Source organism: Rhinopithecus bieti, unplaced genomic scaffold (assembly GCF_001698545.2).
Source record: "Rhinopithecus bieti isolate Rb0 unplaced genomic scaffold, ASM169854v2 scaffold_21726, whole genome shotgun sequence".
NCBI classification, from domain to species: Eukaryota; Metazoa; Chordata; class Mammalia; order Primates; family Cercopithecidae; genus Rhinopithecus; species Rhinopithecus bieti.
In genome coordinates this window covers 1,743,221-1,763,500 of record NW_016811100.1, presented here as the reverse complement: position 1 = coordinate 1,763,500, position 20,280 = coordinate 1,743,221, and the positions used below count along the sequence as shown (strand labels likewise).

At 39.3% G+C, this 20,280-nt stretch overlaps 1 long non-coding RNA gene and 1 pseudogene across 2 annotated transcripts in view; both read left to right on the top strand.

The window, feature by feature from the left end:
• LOC108543151 (uncharacterized) overlaps positions 1-5,825 on the top strand; it is a 31,498-nt gene extending 25,673 nt beyond the window's left edge. For both annotated transcript variants that reach the window (XR_001889494.1, XR_001889493.1), the window contains 3 exons: positions 3,169-3,235; positions 5,051-5,166; positions 5,625-5,825. This is a non-coding gene — a long non-coding RNA (uncharacterized LOC108543151). The remainder of the gene's footprint in view (positions 1-3,168; positions 3,236-5,050; positions 5,167-5,624) is intronic.
• Positions 5,826-13,589: 7,764 nt separating this feature from the next.
• On the top strand, positions 13,590-15,364 carry LOC108543150 (serine/threonine-protein kinase PLK1 pseudogene; annotated as a pseudogene).
• The last annotated feature ends 4,916 nt before the right edge of the window (positions 15,365-20,280 follow it).

The window sequence follows — 20,280 nt, the reverse complement described above, 5'->3', positions numbered from 1 at the left end:
AACTTAAAGTATAATTAAAAAAAAAAAAATGTTAATTGGAATGAACGGAAAAAAAAAAAAAAAAAGATTCAACTCTAAATCCGTGTGCCATTGGTAATTTAGGGTAGATATAAGGAAAAATTTCCTAAGAGCTTTATGGGTTATTAAACATTGAAATCTACCTCAGACAAAAACAAAGAGAACCCTCTTCCTGCTGAAGTATTTAAATATGGGATCAATGAACATTATCCAGGGTGGGGTGTAGTTGACCTATATGGATACAAGGATGTGGACTAGAAGACTTCTCAAGGTCTTTTTCAGGGCTCACATTCTAAGATTCATACTTTTAAATCGGTAATATGTGTTAAGAAAAATTATTACTTTGTGAAGAGAGCAAACATAAAATATTCTAGAGGCAATGATAAGCATTTATAGTGTACTAAACCAATACTGCTGCCTTAGAAGACATTTACAAAGTTTCACTGATTGTGAAGGTTGTAGGTCTTGTGGGTTGAGGAACTACAGTTTTTAATGTAACACTGAAAACTCATGCAATGAGAATGGAGAAAATCCTCCCAAAATACACACATTCATTTGTTATATAAATTCAATAAACAGGAGATAGGTTAGAAATCTTCCAAAATGCTGTCTCTGAATTCATAGTGAAAAGAATTTGAAGATATAAATGGCTGTCAAAATTGTACCATGCTGTTGGAAAATGGCACATAATCTATTTATTTTTCTATACTCGTAGATTATTTAGGCAGGTCTCCACTTAGTGTGGTTGTGTTCCAAAACTTGGAAATCTGAAAAACAAACATGCATTTTTTATGAGCAATGTTGATTTATTGTCCTGTTTAGCCTCCAAAGGCTGCTTAACCCAATGAAGGAAAATAATGCTACTTTAACCTTAAACATTAAGCATGAATTAAATGGAAATAGGTTTTATGTGTTGCATGTCTTCATTTCAAATATCAGGGTTGGAGGAGGTAGAAGAACATTTATATAGAAATGCCTCAAACGATTTCTGGGCATTTTGACAGGCGTTAATAGTGTGACACTGGGAACTAGTTATTTCATTTTAACATTTTTGACTTTTTTGTGGATAGATAACATCTCTATTCCTAATTTTTCACTTAACTTTGTTTGTATTCACATTTATAATTAGTTTTTGAATAAATAATTTCTGAACATCAAATGTGTATCAGTAACTGTGTTGGCTGCTGGCAAATAATAGTATTGAAACAGATGAGGCCTTTGTCTACATGGAACTTACAATTCACTAGAAGAGACATATTGTCCAGATAACCACAACAGAGGATTGTTGGAAATGTTCACACATATTTTAGGCAAGAAAAATCTGCAAAGTGCAAGATTATGTGGCAGAAATTCAGCGAGCAAAGGGGAAAGTTGCATGAGATGGGACTGGAGTATGGGCTCTAAAAACAATAGGGACATGGACGTGTATGAAGCAGAGTATGTTGTTTAGCATACAGAAAAAAGAGAAAGAAAAAAGTAGGCTGTATATGAGAAAGAGATGAACTGAGTTTGGAGAGTGGAGGAGCATGAGACAGCACAAAACTGCACAGTCATGTACGGGTTAATGACGGATAGGGATACATTCTGAAAAAAATGCATCATTACATTATTTTATCATTCTGTGAACATCACAGAGTATACTTACACAAACCCAGATAGTGTAACCTGCTATGCACCAAGGCTAGATTATAGAGCCTATTGCTCCTAAGCTACAAATCTATACAGCAGGTTACTGTACTGAATATGGTAAATTGTAACAAAACGGTATTTGTGTATCTAAACATCTAAACGTGGTAAATGTACAGTACAAATATGATGTAAAAGATTTTTAAAAGGTACACCTGTATAGAGAATTTACCATGAATGGAGCCTGCAGGACTGCAAGTTGCTGACTTTTAGGTGAGCCAGTGAGTGAGTGGTGAATGAATATGAAGGCCTAGGACATTACTGTAAACTCCTGTAGACTTTATAAACAGTGTACACTAAAATTATTTAAGATATTTTTCTTCAATAATAAATTAACCTTAACTTACTATTATTTTGTATTTTATAAACATTTTAGTTTTTTAAACTTCTTGACTTTTTTATTATGGCCCATTTTAAAACACAGATACATTGTGCATCTGTACAACAAACATTTTATTTTTTATATCCTTATTTTTATCTAAATTTATTTTATTTATTTTATTTATTGATTTATTTATTTTTGAGATGGAGTCTCGCTCTCTTGCCCAGGCTGGAGTGCAGTGGCGTGATCTCAGCTTACTGCAATCTTTGCCTCCCAGGTTCAAGCGATTCTCTTGTTTCAGCCTCCCGAGTAGCTGGGATTAAAGGAGCACACCACTGTGTCTGGCTAATTTTTGTATATTTAGTAGAGACAGGTTTTCACCATGTTGGCCAGGCTGGTCTCAAACTCCTGACCTCAGATGATCCACCCGCCTCGGCCTCCCAAAATGCTGGGATTACAGGCATGAGCCACCGCACCTGGCCTATTTTTATTTTTTAACTTTTTAAACTCTGTTAAAAACAAAGACGCAAACACACACATTATCCTAGTCCTACGCAGGATCAGGATCATCAACAACACTGTCTTCCACCTCCATATCTTAGTGGAAGGTGTTCAGTGGCAATAATGTGCATAGAGCTCTCATCTCCTATGATAATATTTGCTTCTGGATACCTTGTGGAGGACTTCTCTGAGGCTGTTTTACAGTTAACTTTTTTTTTTATAAGTACAAGGAGTTCACTCTAAAACAATGATAAAAAGTACAGTAAATATATAAACCAGTAACATAGTTGTTTATGATCATAATCAAGTATTATGTACTATGAATAATTGTGTGTGCTATGCCTTTGTAAGACTGGCAGTGCAATTTGTTTACACCAGCATCAGCACAAACATGTGAGTAATGCCCTGTGCTATGATGTTACAACAGCTACAACATCACTAGGTATTGAGAGTTTTTCAGCTACGTTATAATTGTATGGGACAACTGTCATAGATGAAGTCTGTTGTTGACCAATATATCCTTATACAGTGCCTAACTATTTTTTAAAAAGCCTTTTATGTTGGATATTCAAACTTCCAAAAGTAGAGCTACTAGTACCTTGGGTGCAAGCTTCCCAATAATTTGTATGTCTGATTTATAGAGAGACCTCATATGATGCAAATAAACATTGAAGGAAGAATAAGATAACACTCCTTCCATCAAATGTGGTGCGTATTTTCTCTCCCTTTATACCTGGCCTGATCTGTGACTGACCATAGCATGTAGTAGAAGTAAATCTCTGCCATTTAGAACCAATTCTTTGCGGGGGGGGGGGGGGGGGATTAGTTTTGCCTTTCCCTTTCACTCCTGATGCAACAGGTACCTTTCAGTAAAATCCAATAAGCTACCTTTCCCACAGACCACCCTTCAAGTAAAATTATGGTAGTGGGAGGGGATGCAGGAGGATCAGGAGAGGAAGGGCTCTGAGGCTACATGAAAGGGGGCCCAATTAAGTCCAATGTTTCCAACAACATCCCCTGCAAAGTACTAGGCCTGTAAATGAGTCTAACTTGGACCCTCCAGATAAGCCTCCCCATTAGATAGACACCACTAAGTGACCCCAGTTGATGACATATAGAGCAGAAGAATCACCCAGCTGAGCCCTGCCCAAATTCCTGACCCATAAAATTGTGTGAGTTAAGTAAATGGTTGCTATTTCAAGCCACTAAGTTTGGGTACTTTGTTACAAAGCAATAGATAACAAAAAGAGTACTTGTGACCAGAAATGAAGTATTTCAATACAAAAATCTGAAACTGGTGGCAGATGTTAGAATGGCCTCAAGGAGATGGTTAAGGAAAGCTAGAAGAGTTTGGGGAGATCATTCATGAATACTTGAAAGACAATGAAGAGAACATTGTTAGAACTGAAGAAAACGGGACCTAGTCTTATAGTATAAAGTTTGGCAACCCTTTTGACTTGAAGTAATATAGGAAATATGAAATAGTACCTAACTAATGAACTCAATGATCTAGCTAAGGAGATTTCAAGGCAGAATGCTGAAATATTCACTATTCTACCTATGGTAAAATAGTCTAGTCTAGAATACAATATAAGAAGAAAGTTAGATACTGTCTCTTTGTTGTTGTTGTTGTTGAGATGGAGTCTTGCTCTGCTGCCCAGTCTGGAGTGCAGTGTCAACATCTCAGCTCACTGCAAGCTCTGCCTCCAGGGTTCATGCCATTCTCCTGCCTCAGTCTCCCAAATAGCTGGGACTACAGGCACCCGCCACCACGCCCGGCTAACTTTTTGTACTTCTTAGTAGAGACAGGGTTTCACGGTGTTAGCCAGGATGGTCTTGATCTCCTGACCTCGTGATCTGCCCGCCTCAGCCTCCCAAAGTGCTGGGATTACAGGCGTGAGCCACTGCGCCCGGCCAGGACTGCCTCATTATTTTAACATAATTTAGAGGACATATAGAGTGCCCAGGAAAGTCTTTCTAGCCAGCAAAATATTCTGAAAGTCAGAAATGTCCATAGAGCAAAAGTTAAGCCCAAGGCAGTAAGTCTAGAACTCTGGGAAAAATTGAAGTCAGAATGAGGCTGTAAGGCCCCTTGTTAAATACCGCAGAAATATATAAGGGTATGCCTTACAGATTCTTTTGGTTAAGCAATAGTATTTTAAAGAATATTAAGATTTTTTTTTTTTTTTCCAAAATACAAATTGCTTAAGTCAGGTAAGTGTCTGTCTTGTGAAGTAATACGGGTGTGGCTTTTGTCTAATGGAATGAAATATAATTTGATATGTTAGATAACTACAAATTTTTAAGATTTATACTCTAGCAGAAAGACTATCAGTTTGACCTAAAACAGACATACACAGTACAAAATGAAAAACAAATAATATTTATTCTCCTAACCTTCCATAGACAGGAAGTAGGCTGAGAAGGCTACTCAACTGCAAAACTGATGCATTTCTTAATAGAAAAGGAAGGATGACTCAAATCCACAGAGTGAATCCAAATACAACTGTGAATATTTTTCAGGAACCAGGGCAGAGCCTTGATCAAGGAACTGTCAACATGTCAACATGTGGCTGGCTGGATTCAGAGCTGCTATGAAGAAGTCTGTTTTGTGGCTCCTATTTTCCCACATTTCAAAGGTTGCCGTACCTCAGTTTCACATTTTATGTTTTGTGTAGGGGAGTGTAGATGATTTGTCTCTTTAGTTGACTGGAACCCCTCTTGAGGAGATTCATAACATGATCCTGATTTAGATAACAAGATTCTGGACTTTGCGATGATGTGGAAGTTGAATGAGACATTGGGCATCATACAGGAAATTAACACATTTTCCATGTGGGATAGATACAAATAATTTGTGGCTGTAGGAAAGTTAGTAGCAGAGTAATGATGTCAACAAATTCTCTGACATTTCTCCTATTGGGTGGTTGGATTTATTTTCCTTCCCATTGGACTGAGAGTCCCCTGAGCACATGGCATGGTGGGATGGAGTGAGAGTGACATTATGGCAGTTGCAGGGCTAGATTTTAAGAAGATTAGAAGCCTTTGCCTTTATCTCTTAAGCTCTGAGCTACCATTTAAAAATCTGATTTCCCAGGTGGAGACACCACATGAAGGAGACCTAAGAATACATGGGGAAGGAAAGGAGAACTTGAACTAAGGAGCCCAGCTGCAGCCAGTCTTCCAGATGTCACTCTCCAAATACAAGGCATGAAAGTGAAGTTATGTGAACAATGTCAGTCAATGTCAAAGAGAGAAAACCACCCAGCCAGGCCTGCCCAAGTTCTAATCAACACAATCATGCGATGTAATAAAATGCCTTTCATTTCAAGTCACTATATTTTGAGATAATTAGTTTTGCAGCAAGAGATAATTGGCATGTCCCCCTAAGAAATGGAATTAGAAAGAATTGAGAAGCCTGAGTGGAATGTGCATATTTACATCAAGGGAAGTAATGACTGAATAAAACATAGAATTTTTGATATTAGGAATAAAGACAGATCTTTGGTGAGAGGATACAATGACCCTAAGGTATCAAGGAACATTTACATGTTTATAATTCACATAACCAAATAGCTGAGGACTTAAGTTTCTGGCTAATCATGTGAGTAATGAGTATTGAGACATATAATTTATGGGTGTATTCGTTTTCATAAGTACTTTCAGGTAGTCATGGTCCTGGATGAATCTGGGGAATAGGTTAGGTAGCTTTGGGGGAGTTCGGATCCTAAAGAGTGATGGCCCTTGTCTTGTGATTCAGACTTCTGTCAGAGACTTTCTGACACTTGCTAAAAGTTCTTAATTATATCCATTCATTCGGCAATATTCATTGTGTCATCTGCCTATTCGAGTTTATTAATTATTTTGTTAAGCAGGTTTTCCAATGTCTTTGTTCTCCTTTTGCTCTTAGAGACATTGATAATTCTAATATTCTATTGTTTAATGTTTCCCAAATTTTACAAAGGCTTTGCTTATTATTTTATAGCCTTTTTCTTAAACTTTTGTCTGACTATGTTATTTGACAAGTTCTGTCTTCAAATTCTGAGATTCTTTCTTATGTTTGATCTAGTCTATTGCTGGAGTTTTCAGGTGTGTTTTGTAATTAATTTGATGAATTATTCAGTTCCAGAATTTCTATTTGGTTGTCTTTTACATGTCTGTCTCTTTGGTAAATTTCTAATTCCTATTCTTAATTGTTTTCTAATCTCTCTATATTTTTTACACAATCCTCTTTTATCTTTCTTTAAAATCAATGTTTTGAATTCTTTATCTGGGATTTTATAAAGTCCATTTTGATTAGGATCTATTGCTGGAGAATAATTGTTCCTTTGGATGTGTCATGCTTCCTTGCTTTTTCATGTTTCCTGTGTCTTTTCGTTGATATCCGTGCATCTTGCATAACAGTTGTTTCTTCTAATTTTTAAAATTTTCTTTCATAGGAGAGGACTTTTTCAGAATATATATACACACATACATATATGAATAAATATATATTTGGTTGGGTAGGGCATTTTGGTTTGATTTTGGATGCATGCAGTAGTGTTCTCTCTATATGATTTATTTAGCCATAAAGAGCATTAGTGATATCTGTGATTTTTCTAGTAGCTTAGGGTGCAGTTATTGGTAGAAGCTGTGGTAAAGTTTTGTTGGAGATTATAATGCCAAGTGAGTCAGTCTTCAGGCCCTACTGGTAATAGCATTGGGTTGAGTATGCTTGTCCTTGGGCTCCACTGTGGTATATGCTGGCACCAATGTCAGTGAGTTCAATCAACCTGATTCTTGGGGCTCCAGGTGACAGGTGACTTACTCCGGTGTCAGTAATGTCAGTGGTGGTCCAGGCATGTTGGAGGGTTCTTGGGTCCCTTAGCAGTGGATTTGATATGAACAATGGCAGTAGTGGTGGTGGAGCAACCCCCTGGCACCCAAGAGGCTCTGTTGGTGTTTGTGGTAGCTGCAACAAGTTTAGTGTACCATTCACCTTTTTTGGCTGGTGGTGCATGTGGATGAGTGCCAGCTGTGTGTTATCAGCAGGTTTTGTTGGCCTGACCTCAGACCCTGGGGGGAGTATTTAGATGCAATTGGTGGAGGACTGGGCTGGACAATTTCTAGGCCCCTGGGTGCACAAGTACTAGGGCAATGGGATGGGCCAGCAGACTTGTCCTCTTGCACCCTAGTAGTACATTCAGGCGCTGGCAGAGATAGGCAGAGGCAGAGTGGTCCCCAGGAGACTGGCCAAATGCTCCACAGTAGGCAGTGGCAGCAACACTGTGGGCTTTCCACCAGGTGGAGTGAGGTTATTCTCAGTGGGGACAATGTAGGGAGGTAGCTTTGTGATGCGTGGTTTCCTTGCCCTTTGGTCCCATAGCAGCCTGCAGCAGTGATGGTGCGATGTGTCCTCATGGCATGTGAAAGTGCCCAGCTTCCCGTCTTCCTCCTTGGTCAAGCAGTGGCAAAAGCAGCAACAGCCCTGGCTCTACGGCAGGACACAGACTTTTACAGTTTGGGCTCTTGGAATAACACTAGCTGCAGGCCTGAGATAGGGGAGGGTGGAGCCATTCTCAAGGAGAGCTCTGTAGGCAGTTAGCTGTGGGGATTGTGGTTTGCTCCTATTGAAGGCTGCAGCTATGGGGGCATTTGTTCTTGCAGTGTGAGAAGGTGCCCAGCCTTCTCTCCCCTTCCTTGGTCTGGGGCGGCAACAGTATCATCAGCCCCAGGATAGGATTTAGTTTTGGGGGAGCTTAACTTTCAGAATGGCAAAAGGCTGCAGCTGCTCAGGGTTTGGAAGTCTATGGGACTCAGCATGAGTTACCTCTCTAGAGCAGTTCCTCTGTGCAGCCTCTGGGCAACTCTCTGTGTTAGTGTTGAGGCCTACACGTATTGGGGGCTTTCCAATAGCTAGGATTGTGAGAGTTTGTGATGGGAATGTGGAGCTCTGGGGGATTCTTGCCTGCCCTTTGCTAGCATTTGGGCACTTTTCTCAGTCCTCAGCCAATCCCAGCCAACCAGCCAAGCAGGCTGCCTAGCTTCCCTCTTTTTTTTTTTTTTTTTTTTTTTTGAGACAGAGTCTCACTCTGTCACCAGGCTGGAGTGCAGTGGCACAATCTCGGCTCACTGTGACCTCCGCCTCCTGGGTTCAAGCGATTCTCCTGCCTCAGCCTCCCGAGTAGCTGGAACTACAGATGCCTGCCACCACAGCTGGCTAATTTTTTTTTTTTTTTTTTTTTCATATTTTTAGTAGAGACAGAGTTTCACCATGTTGGTCAGGGAGGTCTCAATCTCTTGACCTCGTGATCCACCTACCTCGGCCTCCCAAAGTGCTGGGATTACATGCGTGAGCCACCACACCTGGCCTTCCCTCTTCTTATTTACTTCCCATTACTTCTCTGTTAAACCCCAGTGTTCTGGTTTAGATGATCTATTTGAAGCGTGAATATATACATGCTATTTTGGTTCCTCTCTGTGGAGGAGGTTCATACAAGCTGCATCTAGTCTTGAACCACCTCCTTCAAAAGATAATATATTTTTATCATATATTCTGTTTGTGAATATGTTAGATAATAAGTATAATAAATGTGTTAACATGCCCTAAAACACCTTCACATTCAATGTACACCTTGACTGAATGATTTTGTGACTTACAGTCTTCTAGTTCCATGATTTTTCTACATAAGGTTATTTTTTACCATCAACAGTGTGGGTAATGCAGTTATTTCTTGAACTAACACATAAAATAATTAATGCCACTTTTGGGGCTCTCGAATGTCCTTTGCATGTGTTAAGAACAATACAATTGTTGGACACTTACATCGAGAATGTCACTGAACGCACGTGATGACCGACTTCCAGTACCCTCCCCTCTCTCCACTTTTTTGTCTGTACCTATCTGAACCCCGATGGGAGGTAACGTTCACTTTTTGTCTGTCATGAAAATGAGGGGATGTAATTGGTAATCAGGGTAAGTGTCCTGTAACTATGCCAAGTCTGAAGACAATTGCTAGAGGACATTTGCTTCTCTGTACATACTTACTTTCAGAGTCTCAATTCTGTTTCAGTTATGAAAACCTTTGTCTGTTACTAGCAAAATGGACATTCATGTAAAATATCTGGTACTATGCTTGGCTGGGATCAGAGGCTGTATAGCTTCTTTACCCCTGTGTTCCACATTCAAATCATATTTACAGAGTACTTTCATCAACTAATACTTCTGTGTATTCATTTTTTTCTGTTACTTTGGATGATGATATTATTTAATCATCTTCCAGTCTGCCTTAATTGTGCTATCTCTAGGGATGTTAAAACATTTGTTTAGTGACTTGTGGGATACGCTAATATATTATCCTTTTTAATCTTAGTAAATACCAACAGTCATATCAGAGAGTAGAAACTATGTTTCATCTCCAGAAAGAGAAATTTAGGCAGTCTTTAAGAAGGCTCAACCCTAGGACATATCATTTTCTGTTCCTTTTTCCCTCAGGCTATCATTCAATCCTGATGCTTCCTTTCCTGAAATTGTAACACAGAATTTAAGCTTATTTTAGAGAACTTAGAAAACAATAAGAAAAAAAAGAAGGTAACATTTATCTCCACAGAAACAATCAGTGTTAACATGATGATATATATATTTGATTTTATTATGTAGATATATATGTTTGTGTCAATATGTTTGCATATTAGCACACATATAAAAAATATAGCACACATATTTTTTCTTAGCTTCACAGTATTGTCATTGTCTTTACCAAAATTACTTCAAAAATGTAAGTCAGTAAGAGTATAGTAATTCATTGTATTGATCTAACATAATATACTTAATTTACTTCTATTTTAGAACTTTTGTATCAAGATAAATATTTTGTCATTCTTTCATATCGTTTTTATTTGAATTCTTGTCTAAATTTATCTTCAGAATTGATGCTGAGAAATGGAATTACCAGGTCAAATGGCATTAATAACTTATTTGTTCGGCAAATTATTTTGCAGAAAATTTTAACAATTTTTGCTTCCACTATCAATGGACAGGAGAGCCCATCTCACTACACCTTTTTCTAACGTTATCACTATAGTTTCTCTTGCAGACATTTACTTTCTTGCTCACCGTCTCTATAGCAAAAATCCTTAGAACTGTTTTTCATCTTAGCCATTAGAATCTTACATTGGGTTTAGTTCCACTATAAAGTTGTGGGTTAACAAGAGCCCAGTAATTAACTAGAGATGTTAGTAAAAGTAAATGAAAATATTCTGAATTTTGTGCATGATCTTATATGTACAAACTATTGTTTCAACCATATTTCTTTTCCCTAAATGCTACCAACTGTTAGCTCAAAGACCCTTATCCATATTTCCCAAAACAACTGTGTTTTGTCTATAAACTCTTAAAATTATAGAGCTGCAGTGACTCCAGCTCTCTATTTTTTACTGATCTTCTCAGCTTCATTAAATACATATATGAAAGAAACCTTTCCCTATTAATTCTTCCAAGTGTAAAACTTCCCTAATACTAACTTCTGCATTATGCCCAGTTTGCCATATTTTTCTTCTTTCAATGTCAAAATGAAATACATCTTGGAATCTCTTCAAATCATTCACTCTTTTATTCATCCAAGAAATAGATATTCATTGTGCTGAATGCTAGAAAGGTACTGCAGTCCTGGCTTTCTGGTGTATTCCTAATGCTTAGAATTCCTGAGGGAAATCCCAGGGGCCAATAATGTGTAACTGGTAATGTTTTATTGCTCCAGTTCACTTTGGGTTTGGTTTCTCATTACTCATCGTCTGTCACAAAGTGTAAGTAAGCTGTAAGAAAAATTTACACTCTCTTCTTACACTCTAGTCTAAAACCACATTATTAATATCATCTTTACATATTTCATATTGCATATAAATATTTGACAATACCTACTATACCTTCCTTCCATTTGTTTTCAATTGGACATTAATCAATGATTATATTTATTTGACAAACTTACTCCCTATTAAATTTATGGTAGATGTTCACTATAGCAATGCTTACGTCATTGCAGAGCACTATAAATTATGTTTTGTAGTAATGTCTCATAACACCAAAACAAGGTATCCTCTTCAAATTAGTCAATCTTTTCAATTCATAAAAGTTAGCTATATCCTGTCAAGGCTTGCATTGGCTATAAAAAGGGTGCTCAAAAAAATACAGAAGTAGCATGATGAAAGAAAACCTGGGACCCTCTAGTGTTCCTAGAGTTGAAGACCTGAGGAAAGATTATTTGGTCTGAGGGGCTGATCTCAGAGCACACCACTAGGTATTCTCAGATATTCATGAAGTCTCCGCAGTTTTAGCTCTATTTCTGGAGCTCAAGGTGAGTCTCTAGACAGAGTATAGAATCTTAAGATGAGTCTCTGAACCACAGGTGGGTTTGGAACCTTGGCAAATCCCTGATATTTTAAGTTAACATTAATGAAAGGGCAAGGTCTGCAGAGACTCAAGGGCTATAATTGTAAGTTCACAGTGTTCAATCCTAGTGTGACTCATGGAGAGGAAGAAGAGACCTGTGTTCTGGAAAAGATGAACTTCTCAGCCAGGTTTTAGATGTGAATAATGTTGCAGTGCTGCTGACCTGGGGAGAGGTTGATGGGGCAGAGAAAAAGAAGGTCAGTTTTGGAAAAGGGAATTGGACCAGACCTGTAGGTGCAGATGAGATCCCAGATGAAGGCAGGTTTAAGGAGCCATACAAGCAAAGAAGGGTCTATAGAAGAGTGGTTTTAGGTTCCACTTTTGACTTCTATCCTAGCCTTCCATATGTTTACTGTATACTAGATTTTATGTGTGATGTAATTATAGCCATCTCTGTGGCTGTAGTTTTATTTTCCCATCCATTTTCCTTGAACCTGTTAAAAGGATACTGGACCTCTTTCCTCTGGCAGCACTACTGCTAAATTCCTGAAGAGTTTGGCCACGTAGTATGTCTTACCCCACTAGGGCTTGTGATTATAACTTATTATGCAAGATGCTATAGGAAATGGGGATAAAATGTCATAAGACAGCATCCCTCAAAGTATTAAAATATGGTCAATTAGATGAAACATTAGCATGTATAATGCTAGTACACAGTAGTATGTAAAATATTCGAGAGCAAAACATTTTAATTATCTAGAAAAAAAAACACTGATTATTCTTTAGCTATAGTAACAAGCAACTACCAGATCTGGTGTGAAACAATTCTAACTGACCAGTGACAACCTCACATCAGTAATAACACTTCTGGATGCCTAGCATTTTGTGATAGATCCACACTTCTGGGAGTCAACTAATATGCAACAGCTACACCTAAATAACTAACTCTCCACAGTTAAAGGTTGACACATCCCTAACAGGTCTTGCCTCTGTGCGTCCATCAATCTCACTTGTCCAAACCCTGTAGAAGATCAGCAGTTTGCTTTATTCAAAGACATTGCATCCTGCAAGCACCATTTTCCCTCACTGAGTAAGCAACAATTAATATTTCTGTGTTAGATTTTGATTGGTGGCTGCTTCTTTTGAATTCATTTATTAAACCCAAATTGGTTGGACATGTTTCTCCTGGAGTCACAAACTATCAGGAAATGAGCAGCCTAGGGAAGACAATTCTCCAAGTTTAGACTGACCAGTCCTGAAATCCTGACTTTAACAATGTCTTTACCAAGCCAGGTGTTGTCATGAGAAATAATTATGCCAGTTTTTAGGAATTAAATGATATCAGGGATAAAAAGTTTTCCTTGTAAAAACAAGTTAGTTGACAATTTTGGCAAGAGGTCTATCAATGTGAAGTCATGCTGTTTCTAACTTACTGATGTCAGAATCTAACTGGGAAACCTATGAAATGTTTACCTGAGCCTGTGAGTGGAAGTGGAGGATGTGATGAACTTCCACTTCTCGCCACTGCCTGCTATTAATTAGGCTTGCCATGGCCAGGTCCCTTATATTGTTTCCATTATAACCAGAGAGGAAAGAGCGAAAAGCCTTAAAGAAACTGGTTTTAGGAATTCATGGAGGAGCGGAGCGGTGAGGAGCCTCTGCTGGGATCCACATCTGCTGAGCAGCTCCAGGAACATGACTGCAACGGTGACTGCGGGGAAGTGACACGGGCACCGGCAGTCCCTGGGAAAGCTGGGGTCCCCGGATTTGCAGCTCCGGGAGCTCCAGAGGCTGCTCCACCGGCGAAAGAGATCCCGGAGGTCCTAGTGGACCCACGCAGCCGGCAGCGCTATGTGCGGGACAGCTTTTTGGGCAAGGACCGCTTTGCCAAGTGCTTCCGAGCTCTCAGAGGCGGACACCAAGGTAGTGTTCACGGGCAAGATTGTGCCTAAGTCTCTGCTGCTCATGTTGCACTAAGGAGATGTCCATAGGAATATCCATTTACCGCAGCCTCGCCCACCAGCATGTCGTAGGATTCCACGGCTTTTTTGAGGACAACGACTTTGTGTTCGTGGTGGTGTTGGAGTTCTGCCGCCAGAGGTCTCTCCTGGAGCTGCACAAGAGGAGGAAAGCCCTAACTGAACTTGAAGCCCGGCACTATGTATTCTGCGGCAAATTGTGCTTGGCTGCCAGTACCGGCGCCAAAACCGAGTTATTCACCGAGACCTCAAGCTGGGCAACTTTTTCCTGAATGAGGATCTGGAGGTGAAAACAGGGGATTTGGGACTGGCAACCCAAGTCGAATATGACGGTGAGAGAAAGAAGACCCTGTGTGGAACTACTAATTACGTAGCTCCCGAGATGCTGAGCAAGAAAGGGCATAGTTTTGAGGTGTATGTGCAGTCCAGTGGGTGTATCATGTATACCTCGTCAGTGGGCAAACCACCTTTTGGCACCTCTTGCCTAAAAGAGACCTAACTCCGAATCTAGAAGAGTGAATACAGTATTCCCAAGCACATCAACCCTGTGGTCGCCTCCCTCATCCAGAAGACGCTTCAGACGGACCCCACTGCCCGCCCAACCATTAACGAACAGCTTAACAATGAGTTCTTTACTTCTGGCTACATCCCAGCCAGTCTCCCCATCACCTGCCTGACCATTCTACCGAGGTTTTCCATCGCTCCCAGCAGCCCGGACCCCAGCAACAGAAAGCCCCTTACGGTCCTGAATAAACTCTTGGAGAAGACCCTGCCTGAGAGTCCCCGGGAAAAAGAAGAACCAGCGGTTTCAGAGACGGGTGAGGTGGTCGACTGCCACCTCATGACATGCTGCGTGCTGCACAGCGTCAATGCCTCCAAGCCCTCGGAGGGAGGGCTGGTCAGGCAAGAGGAGGCTGAGGATCCTGCCCGCATCTCCATCTTCTGGGTCAGCAAGTGGATGGACTATTCAGACAAGTACATTCCTGGGTATCAGTTGTGGATAACAGCGTGGAGGTGCTCTTCAATGATGGTGACAGCCTGCAGTACATAAAGTGTGATGGCACCGAGTCCTACTTCACCGTGAATCCCCATCCCAATTCCTTGATGAAGAAGATCACACTCTTTAAATATGTCCGCAGTTACTTGAGCGAGCACTTGCTGAAGGCAGGTGCCAACATCACGCCGCGCGAAAGCAATGAGCTCGCCCGGCTGCCCTACCTGCGGACCTGGTTCCGCACCCGCAGCGCCATCATCCTGCACCTCAGCAACGCCAGCGTGCAGATCAACTTCTTCCAGGATCACATCAACCTCATCTTGTGCCCACCGAGGGCAGCCGTCGCCTACATCGACGAGAAGCGGAACTTCCACACCTAACCACCTGAGTCTCGTGGAGGAGTAAGGCTGCTGCAAGGAGCTGGCTGCTACGCCCACACTAAGGTGGACAAGCTGGTGAGCTCGTGCTCTGGCGGCAACCGCTTCAAGGCCTCCTAATAGCCGCCCACCCCTCCTGACTGATGCCCTCGTCACTCCCACCTGCACCTGGAGCCCACATTGGTTGTCTCCCACAATGCCATGTCTGCAGTGTGCCCCCGAGTCCCGGGGACTGGGCAGATCTGCATCATCCTTGAGGATGGGGGTTACTGTATGTTATTTTTTGTACATGTTCGGATGTGGGTTCTATAGCCTTGTCCCTTCCCCCTCAATCCCACCATATGAATTTCACAGAATATTTTTCTATTGAGTCCGGGACTGCCCTTTCCTTGGTTTTATATACATTAAACAGATGTGAATCTTCTAAAAAAAAAAAAGTGGGTTTAGTTTATTTATAATCCAGGCAACTTAGAAGGATAAAATAGAGACAAAGAGGGGAGTTAAAAAAAATCTAAATTGTTTGTAATTATGTTAGCCACTGGAAAGTATAGTCTGGCAGTCTTTTCAGTATAGAAATAACCTATTATTTGCCTCAGGGAGATGTGGAAAGTGAAGGTATATCGCCATGACTTGACAGACATCACTGCTCGCTGGATACAGCAGACCTAACGTAGGTTGCATCTTGTGTTTAACTTTGTTGTGTGTGTGTGTGGTGGAAAATTCCTCTGGCTCCTAGACTAGATTTTATAGGGAGATGCATGCAAACAGAGAAGTAAATCAGCTGAGAATAATAATCATATACAGCTCCCACCTTTGGGTGTCTGATAATGAGCAATGTAGAAGACCAAGCATCTATAATTGTTCAGAAAGGGGGGATGTGAAAGGGTAATTATATTGTGAGGCAGGGTGAAAAAAATACCATCCTGTAATGAAGAAGGAAACTGGAAATCTTGGAGTAAAACTGAGAAAAAAAATGATAATCAATGTTAGGTCACTAGGACCTATCTCCATACTCCTTGGCTAACACTGAAAGAGGCCTGCTTTTTTTTTTTTTTTTTTAAGACAGGATCTCACTCTGTCACCCAGGCTAGAGTGCAGCAGCGTGATCTTGGCTCACTGCAGCCTCTTGACCTCAACCTTCTGGACTCAAGAGATTCTCCCACCTCAGCCCCCTGAGTAGCTGGGACTACAGGCACACATCACCCCCCCCGGTTACTTTTTGTTTGTATTTTTTGTAGAGATGGGATTTCAGCATGTTGCCCATGCTGGACTCAAACTCCTGAGCTCAAGTGATCCTCCCACCTCAGCCTCCCAAAGTGTTGGGATTACATGCATGAGCCCACTGCACTGGGCTGCAAAGACACAAGACTTGTTTAAAAAAAAATAAAAACTTCTTCCAAAGTCACGAGCAACACTGTTAAGGAGTCCACCCTTGTTTTAGTACAACTGAGGATTAAAGTAAGAGATGAGGCCGGGATTCTTTTTGCTCTAAAATAACAGCCAAGGTCATGCTACTTTTTTAAGGGTTGTTTTGTGTTTGTTAGGTAATCTCCAAAAGAGTAAACTGTCTTTATTCCAAAATTGTATAACCCCTGCCCTAGTCAATGTTGCCTTAGCATATAGGAATATAAAAGAAATCCGAAGTATCTTTTGAACACTTACTGTTTGATTAAATTTATCCACGAGAGAGGTACCTTTCATCAATAGAATTATCAGTCAACCTCTCTCTTTTGTTAAATAGCCAACTATTGCATGACCTGTCTTTTGATTCATAATTACACAAGAAAAGACCATGGATTTTTGCATTATCTCTTTTGCTACAAAAAGAGATAGAAAGGGCCAAAGATCCATGAAGGCCAAATAAAGGATTAAAACTATTAAAACTAGGGTATGAGTTATTTAAACAGCTACTCTAATATATTTTCTGTTAGTCAAGAAAACTAAAAGTATATTTAGCAAAATAAAATACAATATAAAGACCATAATTAAAATAAACAAGAAATAAAAGAGAAATGTAAAATTCAGACAAACTAGAACTTGCTAAAATAAACACAAAAAGTAAAACGTAAAAAATTAAACAAAAAATGTTGAAGTGGTTGGAATATGCTTAGGACATTCAACAAAAGTGTTAAAAGTTTAAAAGATACAACAATATAATTAATAAAATAATGCAAAATGGATTTAGTCAAAAGACCTGAAGGAGAAAAACAGACTAAAAAGTAAAAGTGAAATGTACAATGACAGTATTCTAAGAATTAATAACATGGCTTGGTGGCACTGTCTTTATAACAGAAAGCAAATGCACACAGCACGAAATGCTTTACCTATATATTTGCACCAAAAGTCTTAATTTTTTCATTTTTTAATCAATATTTCCAATATTTAGAAAGTGAAAATCATCCAATATATAGGTAAAATTTTACTGAGTTAAAATATTCATCACATTTATAATAGTAAAATATCAGAAACATTTAGCTATAACAAAAATTTAAATATTATAGAGCTTCTGTAGTCAGCTATGACTATCCTGGGTCCCATCCACTATTGTTAACTCAAGGGTTTTTCTGCTGCAGTTATTCTCTCTGTATCTTGAATCACCAAATTACTGCTATTAGTATAAAACATACTTTAATATTTTTCACATCTCAAAATATACTTCAGCCAGTAAATCACTTATAAACAGAATGTTTACAAACCCTAAAAATCAGTAAGGATAAGAGACCTAACCAAAAAGAAAAGTTGACAATTGACACATTTTAAAAGATACTACATCTGGTCCAATTGGCCAATAAATATATGATCTCATTGGCCATCAGGAAAATGCAAATAACAACGTATCACAATTGATAAAATGAAATGAAAATGCAACTAAGTTTTAGCAAAAATAGCAACTGAAATGCTTATAAAGTGTTTCAATAAAAAATATTTAGAATACTTTGGCCATAGTTTCTTAATATATGTCTTTTCTATGATCCAGCAATTTGATTCCCAGGTGTAAGCCCCATGGAAATTCATACATAAGTCACCAAAATCCACGTACTAGAAAATATATGACTAGTAACTAAGAAATTATTAATAGCACATAGTGGCACTATGCATAATTATCCAAAATTGTGAACTTTTCAAATTCCCTTCAACACTGTAATGGATAAATAAATTATAGTACATATATCCAGACAATAGAAAATTAAATAGCAGTGAGGATGAAAAACCTATAGCTACTTGTAACAAAATGAATAATTCTCTCAGAAAATAATGCACGGCAAAGGAAACCAGAAAGAAAAGATTACCTAACCCTCTAGTGTTGGACTGCAGTATAGGGGTTGCACTTTTGGGGGTAATTTTTGACTGCATGGAGCACTGGGGGCTTCTGGGGATATAGTAATGCTCTTTTCTTTGATCTGCAGCCTGTTGAGTTTCTGAAAATTCATCAAGAGCTATATTTAAAATATGTGCACGTTTGTAAGTATATATGCTTAAATTAAAGGTGAAAAAAAAAACACTTGACCCCACAGTGCCCTCTAACTACCACACGTGCATCTGGCCTTTTATAATAAGCCTTCTTAAATGAGTGTTCTGTACTTGCTCCATTTACTGTATCCACTTTCTCACACTGTTTTCTTTGTAGATCCCATGTCAATAGGTCTTTTGTGCTGGCTTTTCAACAGTGAGACTTTTCAAGGCTGCCTGAACCAATGGTTAGCTTTCAGCCTTCAACTTAATCAGCCTCCCAGCAGCACTTGACATATTGATCTTTTCTTTATTCTTGAAAAAATTTTTTCCTTGGCTTTGTGACACTGCATTATCACCACTGGCCACTCCTTTGTAGTATCTTTTGCTCAACATAACATATAAAATCAGGCAAATAGCATAACTAGAATTCAGAGAACATTACAAACTTCAAATTCACTGTAAGTACAAAAAAAAATTGCCTATTTTCGCAGAGCCATCTCTCAAATTTTGCAGAAAGGTGGGGCTGGGGGTGGATGCTGGAAACACTGCTGAGGAAGAGGGAATGAGAGAAGAAAGAGACTACAACTGGCCTAAAATCCACTCCCCTCCCCCGGCAAGAAAGGAAGCATCCACTGTAAGTGTGAAAATACTGAAAAATATTTCTGGTAAATCAGTGCACTGGCTGCAGGGAAGGGATATAATAGTGTGTGGGATGCTTGGTGGCTGAATTGAGAGGCAACGCTTCCAAAGAATAAGAGTACAATAAAAGGAGAGGCATCCTTTGGAGAATGGAAGGAAAAGGGGAAAAGAAGCAAAAGGGAAAATATTGTGATCCTGCTAGAAAAAAAATAAAATAAAATCCAGGACATTCAGGCTCTTCTCACACTAACCAAATAACAAACTAAACAAGGGCAATAATTAAAGATGTGCAGTCTACGGCCATAACACCCTGAACGTGCCCAATCTCGTCTGTTCTCGTAAAGATGTGCATTTGCCAACACTGACTTAAGAAGATGCTCTTGATACAGGAAACTTGTAACCAAACCTGCTGGCATTCTGCCCACAAATTGCATAAATGTAAACAGTCTTTATCTACACAGTTACTACAAAAGAAAAACAAAGTGAGAAGCAGACATTTTACCTGATGAAAATTCTCTCTCAAGAAACCAACCACAAAGCAGAAGAGTCTAACACAATATTTCAAACTAAATTAAACAGCCTCAGACAAGCAATTGTGGATATATATAACAAGAATAAGAAGTTCATATATTAAGGTAGAAATGAAATGAAAGTTGATTGAATTCTAAGAAGAAGCAGAAGGAAGCAGATAAGGGAATGAGAGGGGATGAGGAACAGGGGGCAGGAGAGAGAAGACAACATTTCATCAGTAGTGATGACTAAATTATTGGGAACCCGGGGAGAGTAAAACTTAATAAGGGACGTTGGAGAAAGGTCGGAAATTACCAAGAGAGTGAAAATGAGTTACAATAAGAAATAAAAAGAGTGAGAAGGAAAGTAGCTAAATAAGTAGAAAGCAGGCTAATAGCAAACAAGTCATATATAAAATAAAATAGTATATAAAA